The sequence below is a fragment of the Sceloporus undulatus genome, chromosome 8, assembly GCF_019175285.1.
Source record: "Sceloporus undulatus isolate JIND9_A2432 ecotype Alabama chromosome 8, SceUnd_v1.1, whole genome shotgun sequence".
NCBI lineage: Eukaryota > Metazoa > Chordata > Lepidosauria > Squamata > Phrynosomatidae > Sceloporus > Sceloporus undulatus.
In genome coordinates, this window is record NC_056529.1 from 28,354,041 (window position 1) to 28,374,623 (window position 20,583).

Consider the following 20,583-nt stretch of genomic DNA (forward strand, 5'->3'; position numbering starts at 1 on the left):
ACTGCTCTGCTCAAGAACAGCAGCTACCAAACATGTCTTAGCCACAAGTCAGCTTCTGCTGCATCTCTTTTCTTCCTATTTGGCTCAGATACTTTTCCCCAGTTTTTCTTTTCTTTCCCCTCCCAACCTTTACTCTTCCTTTGTTCCACTTCTCCCTACACACCTCGGCCTCATATGCTTTCTCCTGCCAAACAAAATCTGTACCGGCGGCTGCTGATTTGCCGTGTGGTCCTTTTTTGGCAATGTTTTGAACTGTCCAATTATTCCTGCCCTTTGGAGAGAGGACAATATGAGTTTTCAGGGAGAGTTAAGGCTCTAACAGTTACACTCGGCTGCAGCAGTGCACTATGCGCAGGTGGGGAAATGGTTGAGCCCATTGCCAACAAATCTTTGGAAGTCCTTGTTTACTCATCATCATCTTCTTCACTGTCATTTATATCCTATTTTCTCCACTAATGACACTCAAGGCACCTACTAGCAACCTATTTAAAAACAATATGGATTAAAAACTGTGCAAAAACTTCAATAAAAGTATAGATATAAATGTTGTTTTTAAATGCATTTAAACCCTTATAAAGTTAGGAAAATAATAGAATTTATTAAAAGACTGTTGTTGGGTGCCTTCAAGTTCGTTCAAGCTTATGGTAACTCTAAGGCCCTAATGTGGGATTTTTTGAGGTTGAGAGTATGTAACTTGCCTGGGACACCTAGTGCATTCCCATAGCCGAGTAGAGAATCGAACCACCTCCAGAGTCATAAGCCCCATACAGACAGGCCAAAATAAAGCTGCTTCAGGTCACTTTGGAGGTATGCTGTTTAAATGATGCATGTGTCCGAAGAGTCCGGAAGCTGCACCAAAGCCATGATCCAGTCCCAAGGACTGGAGTGCGGCTTTGGCGCAGCTTCCGGACTCTTAGGACGCATGCATCATTGAAACACCATACCTCCCAAGTGACCTGAAGCAGCTTTATTTTGGCCTGTCTGTATGGGCCCTAAGTCAGGTAATTTAGGGCAAAACAAATCCACATAATCAAAGCCATTTAATGGCTCCATCCTTGCCTCACCAGGAATTATGGCTTTTCATCTCTCCATCACATACCCCCCATTGTTTTTTTCTTCTATTCCTCTCTGAAAGCACTTTAGCATCAATGTAATGCAACAGCACAGGACATTTTCTCCCAGCCAAAGCCTGATCAATAAATGTCCTTGCTCTTTTTCTCTCTTACATAATAAAGAGGTGTACTTTGGAGAGGGTGCACTTGGGGGAGTCTGGGAGATGTCACCCCCCCCCCCAAAAAAAAGAGAACATTTTGATGCTCTGGAAAACCTTTGCAGAAGCAAAATATTTTGTCATCCCAGATGTTGCAGTGTCTGGTTGTTTCCTAACCCACAAGTGGGCACCAAGGAGCAGATGGAGCTCAGCCAAGCAGGTGTTTAGATGGAGCTAAACTTTGCCATTGCCATCCTCTGAGGCTGGAGTGTACCTTGCCAAGTGGGTTTCCATGGCCGAGCCAGGATTCGAACCCTTGACTCCCAGTGATAATAGGTCTTATTCCATATCCCCTCTCAATTGTCTCCATATCTTGGGCATTTTATGGGTTTCACGTACGCTGGAAGATAAAAATTATGACGGGGGAAATTCTGGCTTCCCACTAAACAAAGTGAGGGATCCACAGAAGACAGTGGCAGTATAAAGCACAAGGTAAAGAAGGGTAACTTTTAAGACTTCATCTCCCAGAATCCCCCATTTTGCAAGGGACATGCTGGGAATTGTTGCCCATGCAGTAGCTATTCAAACTCTGAAGAAGCATCATTACAAGCAAAGTGATAGAATAGGGACAAAGAATATTAGTCTTCCAAATATGGACTGCAACTCCAATCATCCTTTGTCAGCCTAGCCAATGTTGAAGGACTATGGGAGTTACAGTCCATCAAACACTTAAAGGGCCACACAGTCCCCACTCCTCATGCACAAAAATACATTGATCCAGCAAATAATGTTTGCCTATCTTTTCAACTAAAAAAGAATTCTTCAAAGGAATACTGTAGGTGTCAATCATAGCTACATAAAAGAACATTCAACTAGGCAGGCATCCCTTTTAGGGTAAGCATAAAAGAAGAGAATCCAGGCAATTATTTAGTATATTATTATATATTACCCATTGCATGGGTTGAGAAGACCCTGCTGAAGATACTTTAGTCCCCGAAATACTTTTGTCCATCGTTGTTGGCCACTTGGTTTGTGGACGGCACATCACTGGATCACGAGGAGAGGATAATGCGAAATTTGAAAAACACCCAGTTGATGCAAGATAATTCTGGAAAGCATAAAACTGTCACTGCAAGAGCAAACATATCCCCGTATTTGTCAATAAAGTGATGTGCATCATGCATAATAAACCATTGCAATCTTTAGCAGGCAAGCATTAAAAATGTATGCAGGGACTGTTGTGATTAATACATGTGACAAACTTATTTCAATTTTTTTTCAGAGTCTAAAGTTGTTTTGGGGAAAAGCTTTTCCCCAAACTACCCCTTTGCCAAAATAACTTGGGCTGTTTGGGGGTACTAGGTACATTGACTTGCATGAATGGAAGAAGGGGGATATTCTGCCCCAGTTAGAAAAATATCTTCACCCAACCTTGCCTTGAAAATTAGTTTTATGGTCTTTCTGGAGGCAATGGCCACAATGGAACAATTCTCTGAAGATGCCAGACACAGATGCTGGCGAAACGTCAGAAACAAACTCTTCTAGAACATGACCACATAGCCTGAAAAACCCACAAAAAACTATAGGTTAAAAATCATATACCACCAAACGTCTTTCTGAAATGGAGGTTCCTTAACTGCTTCATGAGAGCAATAATGAAGTGAGCCTCTCTTGGAAAAATCTTGGCCGGATTAATTCAGCAATTGTGGGTCCTGTGGCCATGAAAATTAAGTCCTCAAGTTCTGGTCCTAAGTTGCCTTTCATCTTGGCTTGATGTTTGGGACCATTGTGGTTTACCTTGATGGGATTATCTTTGAATTGATTTTTAAATTTGATTTCATCCCTTTTGAATTTTATAGATGCTCTGTCTTCGCAAGGTCTATAGTGCCTAAGTGTATTGCATAACTATTAGAAAAATCAATAAATCGATCCAGAGTAAATGCGTAATTCAGGGTGCTTTACCCTCCAACATTTCGCAGATGAAAACTGGGACATGTGTGATCAAGCAATCTCAAGATAGCAAAAGCTATGAATAATGAAAGAACACAAGCTAAAAAAGTTTGCGGCAGTTTGCTTTTGCCTAAGCCAACTGGGAAGGGAAATATTCTGATCTCTCCACTCTTCTGAGTTAAGAGCAAACTGCTTTTGCATTTTGAAAACAGCTTGCAGAGACTGCAAATCTAAGGGAAAGGGGGGAATGTGGGAAGAGGACAGAGAAACTGGGATATTTTAAACGCAGCTGAAAAAATGGGAAGGCAGAAAATTAATCGGAACTGTCCCTACCAAATTTGAATAGTTTTAATGTATAGTATTAGAGGTGCAGGAAAAAAGAAACCTTTCATAGAATTTCCTTCAATACTTGGCATACTACTGGGAGAAAGAAGATAAGGGAGGTTACCTGGGCAGATTCCTATATGAATCAGGATTGCTTGGGTTGATTCTCACAGTTGGGAATCCCTTACTGGCTCTCTGCTATGCATAAGAAACACTTCTGCTGGGGAACAGGACAGTTCTTAAGGCAATGGAGAAATACAGAATAATACAGCCAGCAGTGTCTTGGAAGTCATCCGTTCCAGTGTTTCTCAATCTTTGGTTCTCCAGATATTGTGGACAGATTCAGATTCAGTCGCAGAGTCTGTGATCATTGTCAATGCTGACTTGGGCTTCTGGGAATTGAAGTCTTTTACATCCAGAGGCCTTAAGATTAAGACCCACTGCTCTGGTCCAAACCTCTGATAGCATACTCACCAACTGTCCTGATTTGGCAGGAACAGCCCTGATTAATCCTCTGCCATCCTACTTTTTCACCTGTTATTAAAATGTCCTAGCTTCCCTCTTTTCCTTCTACTTTCCACTTTTGTCCTCAGCTTCTTCAGTTGCTACAAACTGAGTTCAAAGTGCAAAAGTAGTAACTTCCTTTGAGATCCAGGTTGCTCCTGTCCTGTGTGAAGGTGACTGTATCTTTCTTAGGCAAAGAACATTTGATTTCTTAAAAACTCTCTGTACTGTTACATCTGCAAAAAACTTTAGGTGCTATATAGGTAAAACTTCTCAACTGTAGTCTAAATGAAAGAGTTTTACCTTTATTGGAGGTCAGTTTTACCTTTGTTAGTGGTCAGTTTCTCAAGATCTCCCTATACTGTTACATCTAGAAAAATGTTTAGGTACCATACAGGTAAAACTTGCCAATTGTAGTCCAAAATGAAAGAGGATTACATTTATTGGAAGTAAAAATCATGGGACTCCACGATTCCTTCCAAGCCCTACCTAGGTGGCTGAGGACTGAGCAAAACATCACACTCCAAACTGTCCCAGACAGGTGAGTATATTTCAGAACGGAAGAGTAAGTTGTCCCGCTGAACTAAATTTGGGAAGGGTTGAGGATGGCTGGGGTCAGGTTTCCCACATACTCGGACAAAACCAACTCTGAAGGGCTTGTAAACCTCTTGCCAGCATCTTACATAAAATACCTCGGGCCACCGGAGCAGAGAGCAGATGTTCTCCAGTGAAATCCTTTCCCAGCCAGGCTGAGCAAACGTCACCTAATCATCTCATTGGCATCTTGTCAACAGCGTGGCAGGCAATACAGTAAATACTTTATGTAACCAGTTCTGGCCCATAGGAACGTGCATCTTACTACTCGGTGGAGCAGCCATATGGGAAAGATGTCCTTCTACCTATAGGCGGAAGGATGTGGCAGTAGATGCCCAGAGCCATTGGGGTGCTTTATGTTTACTAGGAAGGTGGCCAAGTACAGTTGGTCCTTCGTATACACTGATTTTTTAGCCACAGATTCAAGCATCCATGGATTGAAAATGTTCCAAAATACATAAATTCCACAATTCCAGAAGTAAGCTGGAATTGTAATTGTAATTTGTAATTCCAGAAGTAAGGTGAGGACAAAGGGAGGAGTGGTAGGATGAAAGAGAAACCAGGACATTTTAAAAGTAGTTGAAAAAGTGAGATGACAGGATTAACTGGGACTGTCCCTGCCAAATTGGAACAGAATTCCTGACCATTGACCAATCTGGCTGAGGCTCCTGGGAACTGAAGTCTGAAACTTCTGGAGGACCAAAGTTTGGGAATCACTAAGTTAGAGTGTATGTAATATTATACAGCATTGAGCACAGACTAAAGGAAGCCTTCAGAGTTTTCCTCCCAATATAGTTGGTTATGTAAATAGGGACTAAGGTCTGATTTGGCTTCTAGCCACTTTCCTACAAGAGAATCTCTTGTCAGAGGAAGGAGGATGAAACCCAGAGTGACATTTGGGCCCACATTGCTTTGGTGTGAACTTCTTGCTCCTCAGATTCCCCCTTCCAGGTGAAATATGATGCCTTAAAAGCTCGTGGCATGGGCACGCTCTCTCTTTCTCTCAGATGTCAATGGGGGCTAATAGGCTGTCACCATCTCCATGGCTTCTGCATCTAGTGGAAAAGAAAGCCTAACCCTCTGGCAAAGGGTGGCCTAACTTGCAGGTTCTGACTTCTATCAGAGCCTCATGATAAGTGGGATCACTTTCTAGAAGTCGCTCTTTAAATATGTCAAATGGCACGGGACAACCGCCCTTTCAAACTAAAGCCAACCCAACCATTATTATTTTTTGACTAGCCTAAACTTTCTGTTTGTCACTTAGTGGCTGGCCAGCTTCTGTGTCAATGGAGATGGGAATCCACTTTGGATTTAAGATGCTGGATAAGGTTCAACACATTGGTGATGGTGGTGGCGGCTGTTGTGCCTTCAAGTGATTTTGGACTTATGGAAAACCTAAAGCAGAGCATGCTAAGCACGCCTCTCCAAACTAGAGGGAGACTTGAAATGTAAGGCCCATTCTCACTACAAAATAACCCAGTTTGGAAACTGGGTTATTTCCCTGTCATTTGCACTGATTGTCCTCAGAGCAGTTTGCAGGGAGGCAACCGAAAAGCCCATTTAAACTGTTGCATTTGGCACCGGATCCTTTAGCGGTTCTTTTTGAATCTGCACCTCAGATAGCGTGTGTAAAGTATTGGATCAATTTGGATCGTGCAGCCACCATTCAGGAAATGGAGGCACCTCCATTTTAATCTGGAACAATGTCGAATGGGAACTTCAGATCAGATTTAAATGCTGTGGAGAGATTCACTGCCTTAAAATGTAGTGGGAAGGTTGAATCGATTTTGAACCCATTCACAGATGCAAATCTCTCAGTGCAAAAAACATAAGAGTGACTGGCCCCTAAGTTAAGTCAGCTTGACTAGACCAAACTGCAACTAATTGTACAGTGAGGATATCCCTATTATCTCTCACCTATTTGGTGTATCTTCATGACTGGGGAAAGAAATGAATGCCCAGTAACTCATGATTTGTGGCAAATTTCATCTGCAGATCTTGCAACTGGGAGTGCCACGGTTGTTCTTTGAGGAAGAACTTGCTATGCTCTGTCCTGACTCTCTGGCATTTCAGCCTCAATGGGAGACTTGTGGCTTCGGTATAAGGCAAGAGCAAGAACCTTCTCCATTGTTCTGCACTGAGGGTTGGCTCTGCATGTTGCTTTCTCTCAGCCCTGCAAAATAGGGAGGAAATTCTGATCAAAACTACTGCCATTGTGTTTCTCAGGACTTGCTGAGGAATCTCTCGTTGACAAACCGCTGAACCACTTGACCTGCTGGGGAGCCATTAGCTCCAGAAAACAGACAGAGAGCTCTTTTGCTCAGACGTATTATCTGAGCCCTTCAGGGAACGCCTGCGGAGCCAAAAGTATCCAGTCTCTGCACGACTCTTTCTTTTTGTTCTGCCTTTGCTTGAGGATTTCTTTCTTCGCCATCAAGTGACATTCATCTTTATTCATGAGGTCTGCTCTGTTGCATCAGCAAAGCACCAAAACCTAAACAGCACCTGGTTCTAGGCTGGGAAGGACGGGGTGAAATAAAGAAAGGCCCCATCTAGATAACAATAATAATAGGATCCAACACACTCCAGCCTTGTATCACATTGATTCCCTCATCCTTTTCTGCTCCGATACCTTTGAACTATCACTTTGCAGTAAATGTTACCATGATATATACAGAGGGCCCTCCACGTTTTCTAGGGATAGTGGCACAGGACAACCATGAAAGTAGAAAAAATGCACATTTTTAAAAAGCCTAAGATTTTGGACATTTACCGCTTGCTGTGGGACTGGGAGAGTTTTTAATGGGGGTGCTATAATTGTTTTTCTTCCTTCGTTATGGTTGAAATGCTTTAAAGTGTTTTTAATTCAGTGCTGTGTTGCAGGTAATACCTATTTGCTTTTAATTGTTCTTTAATATCATAACTGATTTAGTTGTATTGTATTTGAACTTATCTTGTAAGCCATCTTGGGTCCGGAATGGAAGGAAGACAGTATATAAATCTACCCCCTGTTCGTTTCCCCTTATATTCTATAGCAGTTATTAATACAGTTTCTTGTGGTTGTGTCATTTCTGTCATTTCTGGCTTATGACAACCCTAAGGTGAACCTATCACAGCATTTTCTGAAGCTGAGAATGTGTGACCTTTCCAAGGTCACCCAGTGGGTTTCTGTGACCGAACAGGGAATCAAACCTCTATCTCCACAGTCCAAAGAGTCCTACACATAAACCACTACACCACACTACCTCTCATAAGGGAAGATAAGACTTTTCAATTAGTCTTTCAGATATATATTGACACTGCACTCAAAGAACTTACTTTCTAGAGCAGACATAACATTTATACTGGAGTAGTGGCTGGCGTTCCTGTAATAAACCAGCAATTCTAGGTTACCAAGGAAGCCTGAGCAGATGACATGCATCTGAGAGGATCTCTTTAACTTAGCTTTCACTCACTTAAAATGTCTGGCAAAGTACATTGCACAAAGTGCATAAACATCACTTAAACAAGTGTGCAAGAAAGCATACTTTATCCATGAGATATCATCATATAAAAACACTTAGACTGAAATCCTACGAATAACGACCCTGACATAAATACTATCTGCAAGTCATTGCTTTTTCTTGAAGGTCATGCAGAGGAGGTATTCAAATCTGAGTTGTTCAAGTGGTATCACAGTAGCATAGCCATTGCACAAGTAGTTGTACTTTCTAGGATGTTGTCCATTGCTTACTTGGTGGTTGGGGAGAAACTAGATAGTGCAAGAAGTGAGCATGAAGCATGGTTACTCATTGTGTGAGTGGTTGCAGAATGCACAATCCAGTGTAATGTTCATGTGGTATAACTCTTCCATAGTTACACACAATGGCCTGAATGTATACAACACAACAGCTTGAACAGGAGGAACTGTGGGATTATTCAGATGGTGAAAATAATCCAGGATGAATCTGGGTTGAATCTCTGTTGTTCTTGAATTGTGGTGCCCACAATTCCTCAACCTTTAAACTGATGAAGTATCCATATGATAGCAGAACCAATTGACCTCTTGCAAAGGCCAGTGTAATTCACCCTGTGGGTTGCTTAGGTTTACCGGGTGCTTCCTTCCGGATCTCCCCAGAAATGAACATCTGATCCCTCCAAGAAGTCTGCTTAGTTGTCTCTGTTGATATCTCCGCAGACACGGCTGTGCCAGTTCCGCCTGCAGAAGTACTCAGATGCTGTTGACTCATGGGTTTTTTTCAACTCCAGTGAGACTAAAGGATAGAATGTTTCCTTTGCACCGCTTCTAAAAGGGATGCTTGGTATCTAAGCACTTCCTTACATACCGTATAAAAAGAGGGCTCTAGATAAACAGAGGGAGGGTAAAAGTAGCAGATCACTATTTTAGAGTGAGTACAGCAAGTAGCTCTCCTTGCTTCATTTGATTGACCTACCTTCCTTCCTTCCTTCCTTCCTTCCTTGTTTGATTTTTTCCCTTCAGGGAAGTAAAGAATTTGTTGTATGCCTTCAAGTCATTTCCGACTTACGGAGACCCATGGGGTTTTCTTGGCACAGTTCTTCAGAGGTGGTCTGCCATTGCCATCCTCTGAGGCTGAGAGAGTGTGACTTGCCCAAGGTAGGCTTACACGGCCAAACCAGGATGCGAACCCTGGTCTCCAGAGTTGTAGTCCAGCACTCAGACCATGAAACTATGCTTACACACAAATTATCACCTCCTCAATGGGAAAGAGTGCCTTGGTACATCAGGAAAAAGAAACAGAAGGGCATAACTGAATGACGATGCTCATGACAAATGGCTATGTGGTTTTTTAATACAAATTCCAACATGAATCATGCTAGGGCAGTTTGGTTCTCTTCTATTCATAAAGTTTTCAGCTGTCGCTTTCAGGAAATTGCCTTAGGAAGTGGAGGAGCGGGGAAGAGCCATGTGAGTACACCTTGTAGAGTTATTCTGAGAGTTCATAAGCAGATTTTATTCAAAAATATGTTGCCCAGCGTCTTTCCGAAATTGAGACAGCTGGCTTTTCCTTCCTCCTTTCCTGAGCCAACATCTCAGGTTCCGCTTCCTATCATTTCTCACTGGGCCAGACACCATGTATGGCTAAGAAATACCTCCCTTGCCCTCGTCTTTGGATGTTCCTACACCTCAGATTTAAACTGGTATAATAGTCATCCTATCTCTCCAAGAAAAACTATGGACACTAAAGACCTTTGATGAACCATTCTCTTCCAAAACAACCAATCACAATACTTCCCAAGACTTCTTCAAAGGCAACTATGAAGTTAAACCTGGTACAAAACCAGATTTTCCCCCCCCAATCTGAAATATTACAATTTTGGAAAATAAGATGGGGGGATTCAGGTATTTAATTTTTAGGGTAATACTAAAATAGACGGATTAAAAATTAAAATTTCTTATACTCTGATACGTTTAAAAAAAAAAGAGAGAAACCACAAGTTTGAAGAATGTATAATTTCTCAATAAGAAACCAAGTTGATGGGTAGTAAGCAAAGTAAGATTCAACTGCCAGCCCAGTTGGCTTCTGGGTACCAGTTTTTCTTTTACTAGAGGCAGCAAAATATATTAAGTGGTCCTTACTGAGCAACAGCAACCATTTTGAACAAGAGAGATGGTGTTCTTATTTAGTCAAGCCAAGCAAATCTGAACCCCTTGGCATGCTGTTTAGTGAAAGATTTTGCCCTGTTGGCGTGCTACCTGGCACAGGAGGCGACTGTGAGAGAAGTACTTATTCCTAACAGCATGGGAACGGCATTCATTTTAGAAAGCCTGATGCTGCAACACTCATAGCATCTTCTTACCCACAGCCTGGGAATGTAACCCTTTAAAAAGACTACTACATCTCCTAGAATTTGGGGTCTGGGGATTGCAGTCCCCCAAGCCACATTTTCTAAGTTCTGCTTGGATCACTGAAGTTATCGCCAGAGTTTACAGCTCAGGAAAATGTGAAGTCGAAGGCTTTCTCTGAAGATGCCAGCCACAGATACTGGCGAAATGTCAGGAAGAAACTCTTCTAGAACATGGCCACATAGCCCGAAAAACCCACAAAAAACTATAGCTCAGGAAAAGTTCACTACTTTTCAGTACCAGGGATCCCACTGATCTTGCAATGCATAGATGATGAATTGCATTTGGTTTGGAGTGTCAAGTTTGCAATGCATAGATGATGAATTGCATTTGGTTTGGTGTGTCAAGCCATTCTTCTAGACATCAGGCCTGGGCCTAGGCACTGCTTGTGAGTAAATCTTCTTTGCAGCCATGAAGACTAGCCACTTAACTGTAGAAATCTTTTCTCAAGAAGCTACTAAATTTGTGAGTAACTGAACAACTTCCTTGGCTTTAATTTTTTGGGGGGGTTTCTAATGAAATGTCACCATACCTATCGCTAAAAAAGGGAATGGGAGAAGAAACAGAGCTGTTACTTCTAAAGGAGAAGAGATAGTGTGTTCCAACCCTTCCAAATATAATGAACTCAAAGAAGAGATTTTTTTCCACAAAAAACTTTTGGGTCCCTTAGAGGGAGCACATTTTTAATTCTTGGCCTAACTGGAAAGTGTGTGGCAGCGCCATTAATTACGGGAGCGCACTCGCTGTGACAGTCTCCCTTTCGAGAGCCCATGACGGTTTTATCATCCTGACACCCGGGGTTTATTTCAGGCCGGCAGCAAACTCTGGTGCCAGATGGTGCCACCGCATAGTCTGGCCACCTGCATTTTATACTCGGAAGTGGGGCAAGGATTTCTGCTGAGTGGGCCTTTTGCAGGATGAAGGAACAATGGTTTTATCACACTTCATGATAAATTTTATATATATATATATATATATATATATATATATATATATATATATATGGTTATGATTGTATTGTGGTCTATGTTATGCAATTTTGTACATATTTAGCTACCTAGCAGAGGTGCCATATATCATTCCTAGTGGATTGTGAAGATGCATATCAGGGCCTCGGCAACAGTGTCCTCATGTGTAGTGGTCTTTTACAGTTTCTAGCCATTGTCTGGATGGGTATTTTGCCATACCCTTAGAATTCAGATTTAGGCCCCATTCGGATTATGAAAATACTCTTGGATGAATCCAGGTTATTTCCTTGGTATTCACACTTGGCCACTCGATGCACTTGGGCAGGGGGGCTATGAAAACACACTCTTAACCCAGGATATTCAATACTGTTCCCCCCCCCCCCCAAGTTTTCCTGAAAGATCCGCATTGATCTGTATCTTCAACAATGTGAATATGCTTCTGAATCGTATTCGCTCTGTATCATTCACGGGAATGAAGCAAGCTCCATTTATCCCAAAATGATGGGATGTGTAAATAACAGAAAGGTTTAAGTTGGAGAGATTAGTGAACCCAAAACATACTGGGAACACCAGCTCATTATAATGCAAATTTGTACAGCGGTGACATTCAAAACTCACTGAATAAACTGAGTAATAACTGTGTGCACCTCAAACATCTTCTCTCTTTCTTCCACACTGTTATTTCTTGCCTTCTTCTTTTTTCCCCCTTTGCATTCAGATTTTGGGCAAGGAATTTGCAAAGGGCTGCTCCTTTGTTTTCTGTATAATATGTTTGGACGGAGGTAAGACAGTGGCCCAGCTTCTCCGACGGTGATGAAAATGACATGCCAATTGTGCGAAGCAAATGCAAGGCTGATATCTAAGTTGGCTGCAGTCTTCCCATTCGTGGCGCAAACACGGCATTGTCTCCAACAGACAATGGCTAGTTAATTACTGAGAAACTGTGCAAATCCTGATGACACCAGAGAATTCCACAATGAAATTGTCAGTTACGAGAAAAGGATTCAACATGATCCCACATCCAGTTTCCCCCTCCGTTCCAAGGAAAAAAATATGGGTAGGGTTGCAAGATCGCATCTTGGAGCTTTAGCTGTTCTTTTTATAGCAATTACGCTAGAAATATGCCTAGAGTTCAAAGATGCCGAATTAGAACCCGTCTCTTTTGGCACGGAGAGGGACAGAATGAGGCCATTAGCAAGAATAATGTTAAGAAAATATCACGGGAAGGTGGTGGGAAGGGATCTAACCACCCAGCCTGAAACATGGACAGTCCAAGACATGTGTTTGTGTAATTAACAAGAATAAGCTGTTTAAAAGGGATTCGACATCCTTAAAACCGCAGCCATATGGCCAGGGAGGGGAAAGACCACATTTCAACTGATGTTGGATAATTTTTCTCTTTGGGGGGGAAGGAGGACACAATTCTGTGTTGAAACTTGGTAGCCAGCCCAACGAAAAGGGATTGGGCTGCATAACCCCAGAATCTGATACGACACTCTCATTAAAGTTATTAATTTCCGCAAGGTATTGCACATTAGTCTTAGTATTCTCTTTTATACAACACCATTGTAGCACTCGGTTACCTTTTTAAGTACCCAGGTTCTGTTCCCTACTGGGATTTGTAGTTTTGTGTGGTGCTAAAGCTCTCTTTGGCATAGAATCCTAAATGCCTCACTGAACTACAAATCCTAGGATTCCCTACGATGGAGCTGTGGCAGTTAATGTGGCATCAAAGAGCTATCATGGTGTGCTATGAAAGACACCGCAGTTGTGCATGGCACTACAAAACCCGAGATTTGTATTACAAAATTCTGGAAACATATTACAAATCATTTACCTAATTTTGGGGGTGGAGATTTCCCATTTCTGGGTTCAGAGTTAGCAAAGCTCTTGCACACCACACCGTTATATCTCCCAATCTGTCAGCCCACACCCCTTGATGTGTTAGATCACAATCCCCATCATCCCCCATGTCCATATTTCTGGGGAAGATGGGGTATTGTAGTCCAACATATCTAGAAGGCAACACGTTTATCACTTTTAACCTTAGGAGAGGATCAAAAAGCTTAAGCCTCTCCTAAGCAAAACATGCAGACAGCAACACTGTAACATCCAAACGATTTCCCTGAAAACAAGTCCCAGATCTTCCTCAGCCTTCATTTGGCTCCAAAAGGTAAGGGAGCACATGATATCCTCTTAATGAAGAAACTAATTAATTTGAGGATGGAGGTTGCTTTATTTTTTCATTTCATCCAGAAGATTTCCATGCTTCAACACCTTCCAAAAGAGAATTCTCATATTATATTTCCAGATGGTGACAGGAAATTTTTATGACATCCTCAAGTCGCTCAGGACTGCTTTGAAAGATGGATGTCACCTCTGTCTGGTTTCTCCTTTCCTCCCTCTTGGGTTGTTGCAAGACAGTTATTTCCCCAGCCTGGTTCTCTTCCAATATTTAGGACTCAGGTCTGAACCAAGTCATGTTTTGGTTTGGAGAAAAGGAACCAAATGGCATCCAGTGATTCCCAAACATTGGTCCTACAGGTGTTTTGGACTTCAGTTCCCAAAAGCCCCAACCAGGAATTCTGGGAGCTAAAGTCCAAAACATCTGGAGGACCAAAGTTTGGGGATTGTTGGAAGGACCACTGAAGAGGACAATACCCTTCACCTCACTTGAGGCTGCAGACTAGTTTAGGGGACCCAGGATTTCTCCAATGGTATATATAGCAGCTCTTTCTAAAAGTTTAGGAAAGTTACTTAAACTGTTTGTTTTGTTTGTCTGTTTGTCTGTTATCTCAGCCTCAACTGCATGGCTGGGTGCCTTGTTCGAACCTCAGAGTAAGCAACTTGTATCAGCGGTGGTGGCACCAGGCGGCACAACAAGACACATTGCAAGCAGCCACAGTCACAACAGAGGGCTCCTGGAGCAAAACGTGAGTTATTTTAAACCATTTTAAGAGGAGTATACCATTTGGTGCGGAAGTGGCTGGACATTGTCTGGACGGCTTGCACTAGAACTAGGAATTGAGTTCTGTGTTGTCCAGACTCACTGCTGTAGAAACAGGGATGATGCTGTTTTATTTGGCCCATGCAGAAAAGGGCCTTAGCAAAGGGAGAGGAGAAGATGGAGAGGGATCTTGCCTTTCCCTGTAGACTCAGACAAAAGCAAATTGCGGCAGCCTCTTCTAGCTTGTGCATTCATCCTGGTTATTAACTTTGGCCATCTTGGCCACATTCTCATGTTGTTTTGCTACATATTTCCCAGTTTTCGTCAGTGAAATTTTGGTATCCCAATAGTACCTCAGCAACAACCCCATTTGGACCAAGGCCCAAACCTCTCCCTATCTTTCCCTCCCTTTTTGCAAATTAAAATCTCAAGTGGAATTCTTCAAGAGAGAATGACTCCTTTCAGCCTTATGCGTTGAATAATACTGGGCGGTTCTCTTCCCATCATAACTCATCCTTTTTCACATAATATACTGACCTATAAACCCTGCGGGGCTAAGGAGGGACGGGCAATTGCATTCCCTTGGCAAGCGGTTCATCTTTTTTTCCTCTCTGCCCCATGTACATGTTTAAGGAGATTATCCTACCAGGGAAAGGCATGGTTGAGGATTATTGCTGTTGTTCTTGAAATTTAATTCTCGTTCTTATGCACCTGGTTTTGAATACTCCGTCCCTGTCTCTGGGAACCAGATGGATCCCGCCCACACAGAAGCAACCCTTGCAGAGCTTGGAAAGTTACTTTTTAAAACTGAGGAGGTACAGTTTGTTGCAGTTCCAAAGCTGCCCAAAGTAATTAGTTACCATGAAGTTGGGATGCTTTCCAAAGTAATTCCTTGGCTGAGAGCCTACGTTGTTCTGCTGTAACATAAATATCTATTGGTGGAGTTACATTTCACTGCCGCTACACAGTTCCTATAGTGAAGAGCACTGTGGAGTAATCTATGAGAAAAAGTGAATGTGCCTAACTTTTAGCTCATTGCACAATGCTCAGTGTGCATTGACATACTACACTGAGTGCATTCTTGTGTTTCTGGAGAGACTTCCCATGCAGAACTGTGCTCCTGCCATCATCAGCTGGATCTGCCCTTTCCACATTGACAAAAAACAGTCAGTTAATTTTTTAAAAAGTAATCAGATACCATTTCTTACAGTCCCAAGGCAGTCCCTTACATTCCCTAAAATAAGTTATTAATGATTAATATCATAAAAATCATAAACAACAGGCAGGTGTATCCCCAGCCACACACCACTCTTTGTCAGCAGTCACTACTACCCATCCATTGAGTTTCTGCCAAAGGGGTCCACTAATTAATTAAGCCAAACACATGATTAATTTCCCACAACAACAATGTCAAGCAGTCATTAAGAGTAACAGAGTAACTTGGGTCTCAGGTGTATTTTTTTGGCCAAAAGGGGCCAATTACAACTTAATTGCTTGTGTAGTTTTGAGAGGATGGGATGACATGGAAGTCGAGACTATTCTCTGGACTAGGTCCCTTGATCTCAGGAGAGCGAAACCCACTTTAATGTGTCTTTATTGATTGCTTAAATGAAGATACTGTAGACACAAAGTGGCAGGTGAGTTGTATCGGAGATAGATCTCTCTGATGCCTTGGTGTCATTTCTCCCCAATGTATTCCAGCTGCCATGTGGTATCTATGTTGCTGTCATTCTGTGTGCCAAGGTCTCCCTGTTCCAGAGTTGTCACAATGGCCTTCTGGTTGCCAGATTCATTTTGTGTTCGGCTCAGAAAGCTGCTGACTTGGCCAGCTGGTGCCTGACTCGTTCCCTCTGACCTTCCCTTTGCCCATGAAAGCTGGGCCCAAGTTGTGGCGAATGCTCCACAAACATGAGCATTACCACACAAAACCACAGGTGCATCGATGCCGCCAACTGTGCCGGTGGAAAAAGACTTATGCTCCACAAATCGATATTGAAATCTGTATATTGATATGAATGTTGGCCTGGCCTAGAGCTTGGAAGTTACCCTTTTGGAGTATGACTCCCAGAATGGCAGATCCTCCAACTGTCCCAAATTGGTTAATCCTGTCATCCTACTTTTTCATCTGCATTTCAGGAGGACAATTCAGAAGGGGAGGAAAGACCAAATCAGGTGCAGACGTTATGAAAATAGTCTGCATCTGATTTGGGGTTTTGGCCCTGCATCATGTAAACAGGACACAGTGGAAACAGAGTAAACATCCCATGTAGACCAGCCCCTACTCACAAAAAAGCCACCACCTGCCATTTCATAGAGCAGGAAAAATGTTTATGGAAGGAAGTACTGGATGACTCCATGTCCAACATCGGAAGAAATGTATATGTTAGTATAACCTCTGGGATCTACTAGTGTAAGTCATGGAGAGAATCCAGGAACCTGAAAACTGGATCCCAGCTTGGCTAGAGGTGGACCACTCCCTTAGTTCTTCAATGCTTCTCCTCTGTTCTTTGTCATGCTACCTAGAAGACATCTCTTTCATCAAGTCCCATTTTCAAAGGAGCAAAGTTGTCATCCGAACAATGGATGAAAACCTATGCCGAGATGGAAAAGGGATTCTGGGCCAATCTTTTTTATCTTTCCCTTTATTTAGTCATTTCCTTCTCCTTAAAAAAAAAGAAGCAAAAACCCTCTAAACTGCCATCGCCACCCCCATAATGCAGACATTTTTCTAAAAACACAAAATCAGGCCTCCCATTGAGCAACGACAACAATGGATCTCTTTGAGCAGCCGGAGGATTCTCTCCCTCCGTTTTGTTTGCTGCGGCCAATGACCTCGGGGCAGATAAACAGCCGAATATAAATTACGCTTTCTGGGATCCGCTAAATAAAACATGCCTTTTGAGACATAAAAGGGGAATTTGTTAAATATTTCAGTACATCTCCTATTTTCGTGGGCTCCTCTCTTCTCCGTTTCTCTTTCCCCCGTTCACGTCCCAATGTACAAAATGTTTTGCATCGTAACTCAAACATGTGCTAGATGCGTTTAAAAATAGCAGCAGCCCTCAAACATGGGAAACATCCCACAACATCAGCATCGAGAGCTTTATGGGGAATCAATTTCGCCCAAATTAAACCAGGCTAGAGACTCCATAACCCAAAGGTGGGCCCATTTGCTGATCAATAACCAAGAGTCATGCCATCTTTCCTGGAGATATTTTTACAACTCCGCTCTGAAGGTGCATTTTTGTTTTTATTGTTGAACTCTCATCACACAGAAGAAAATATTTCCCCTCCCATGATTTGTCAGGCAAGAGGTTTGATGCTCATTTATTGAAGTTTTATGCGCACCAGCACAAAGCGACAGAGACCCTGCCTTCGTTCTTAATGAAAGGCTTTTCGTCATTTTGAAAAACACTTCAAATATTCCCTCTGATTGCGTTTCATCTGAAAAGTGCTAAATATAACAAAGTGCGGGACGGTTTCCACGGTGGTTTCTAGAAAGAACGATTATTGGCCTTGCTGAGAACTGTATTAGGTGGTGAATCTGCTCTGGGTTTTAGTCTGAACTCCACATAAAGTATCCAAGATGCAGGGAACATGATATGGATTGATTGATTGATGGATTGATTGATATCCCACTTTTCTCCCAATATAGGCAGCTAGTAACCAATTTAAAACAGTACAAAATTTGGCTTAACTGCTAGTAAGATTAGGCTTAGTTTTCAAGCTGGGGGTGTTGATTAGAAGTCTTATTTGTTCCATGTTTTTATTATTATTATTATTGTATTTTATTGATGGGGTTTTAAAAGAAATTTTCTGCCTTGTTCTTTTTATATTGCTTTTGTATTCACTGGTTGGAGCAGAACCAAATTATAACGGCTTTTCGCTTTTAAGAATGAAATTATTTACTATTAAAACAGTACTAAGTAAAAACAATACAAAAAACATTAAAAAGTCAAATATAAAGTTTTTAAAAAATTAATTACTTTTTTATTTGATACTGATTTTGCTGATTTTGAACCCAAGCAGCCAGCTTTCATACAAACCCCAGCTATAGCCACTACCACCAAACAAGCCTTCAAGGAGCTATCTAGGGGCTTCCATGGCAATGGGGTGGAGAATCCGCATCAGGTTTTAGTCCAAACATTAAAGGAGGTACCCAAGATGCTGGACTTATTTGGATGGAGAATTCAACGCCACGGAGTGCGCCTTAAAGTTGGAACGAAAACCCAGAGCAGATTCGCTCTCTAACTGGCAAGCTATTGGTCACCGATCCATCTAGCAATCTCAACCAAGAAGGTTGCCCACTGCTAGTTCTGTGCCCAAGCTGTCTTCGAATCTGGAGCTGATTTCTTTGTTTTGGCTTTAACCTTTTGTAAATTCTATTCTCTTCCTTAGTTATGAGCACAGATGGATGCATTTGCTGCACTTTCTTTGAATGAAAACTGCAGACGCCAATAACTGGGAGGCCGAATAAATACAGTTACCATCAGCAGTTCCTTCCAACAGATTTTTATTGAGGAAGACAGATTGACTCTGATGAAGTTAATGCCAGGGGTCACTCTTAATTGTTCCTGACATTTCCTACGGCTTGCCAGTGATAGATCTCTCCTCGAACATAAGGCTCAGGTAGTAGGCTAGGAAGCCAAGAAAGTCACCTGTTTGGCTTATTCCTGGCAGAGAGACAGAGAGAGAAATAAAACATTGTCCTATTCAAGAGCCAAGAAAACCTCCCTCTCTGCCGGGTGAAGAATAAGGTTCATGTAAAGTCAGAGTTGGCATTCAGTTGCAGACAGAGTGCTGAATTTCTATTCCTGGGAAAAGCTCAGAATGATACCAACTTTTCAGGTGATGTTCCTTGCATAAGGACAGAGTGAGGCTTCATTAACAACAAATGAAAAAGCATGTGAAAAATGCTGGTTCAAAGAGCATCCGTAGCGTAATACTCAAAGCATTGGTGCAACTCGGCTCTGTTTAATGGGCACCTACATTTAATCAGTTGGATTTCCTCCAAATAAATGTGGTGCTGGAGGAGGGTTTTGCAGATGCCATGGACTGCCAGAAAAACAAATAAAATGGGTCCTAGAGCGAATCAAACCTGAACTCTTCCCTAAATGCCAGTGTGAATAAACTGAGACTGTCGTACTTTGGCTATATCGTGAAAAGACATGTTTCCTACAAGCTAAACATGAGCCAACAGTGCAACACGGCAACCAAGAAAACCAATGCAGTTCTACACTGCATCGATAGGAGTATAATATCCAGATAAGCAACAATAATAGTGCCTGCTCTATTCTGCTTTGGTCAGATCTCACCTAGAATACTGTGCCCTGTTTTGGACACTGCAGTTCATGAAGGATATGTATCTAGAAAAGACTAATATTCCCATATCTGCATCTGCACTGCAAAATTAATTTGCATTTTGACACTGCTGCAGCTGCCACGGCTCAATACTAGGACAGTATGGCTTGTACTGGAGGGAGCAAAAGTTGCAGCGAGAGTGTAGCACTGACTGTTCTTGTCAAAGTCATCCAAGAGCCTTCTCTTTCTTTCTTTTTTTAAACTTGAAAAATGCCGAAGGATGTGCTTGGCAGCAGCCTGGATGCCCCATCCTTTGAAAGAGGACCTCTGGTGCCCCTGGGGATGATGCTAAGTGGGCATGTTGGATCATTCACAGGGACATGGTATGGGAAGAAGATGGTTCCTTCCCTGGATGGTTTCTTCCCATGAGCCACCAACCTGGCAAAAACTGCTAAGTTCTCAGTTCCAGAACACACTTGGGACCAGTTTACGTCACGTGGGAAATGCAGGCCCTGCAAATATCCACAAAGGTTATCTGGGATGGCATCTTTATATACACACGCACACCCCTGTTCAATGTCCAGTAAATGGTGCTTCATCATGGGAGATTTTCAAATGGTGTAGCCTTGCTTTTTTTAAAAAGGAGAAGTATTCAACTTAGCTTTTTCAAAAATTTAAAAATGTGGGAACATTTGGAATCTATGTTACGCAGAGTGCAGCAGGGCTAGGCCAATATGAGGTTGCAATAATACTGTTTGATGCTGTTTTAACTGTCATGGCTCCATCCTATGGAATTCTGGGATTTGCAGTTTGTTGTGGCACCAGAGCTCTCTGACGCAGAAGGTGAAATACCTCACAAAATGACAAATGCCAGAATTCCATGGTATTGAGCCATGGCAGTTAAAGTGGGGTCAAGCTG

At 42.2% G+C, this 20,583-nt stretch overlaps 1 long non-coding RNA gene across 1 annotated transcript in view; it reads left to right on the forward strand.

Moving 5' to 3' along the window:
- Window positions 1-20,583, forward strand: part of LOC121914169 — a 73,422-nt gene that overhangs the window by 52,348 nt on the left and 491 nt on the right. The window contains exon 4 of the long non-coding RNA XR_006100477.1: window positions 14,216-14,349. This is a non-coding gene — a long non-coding RNA (uncharacterized LOC121914169). The remainder of the gene's footprint in view (window positions 1-14,215; window positions 14,350-20,583) is intronic.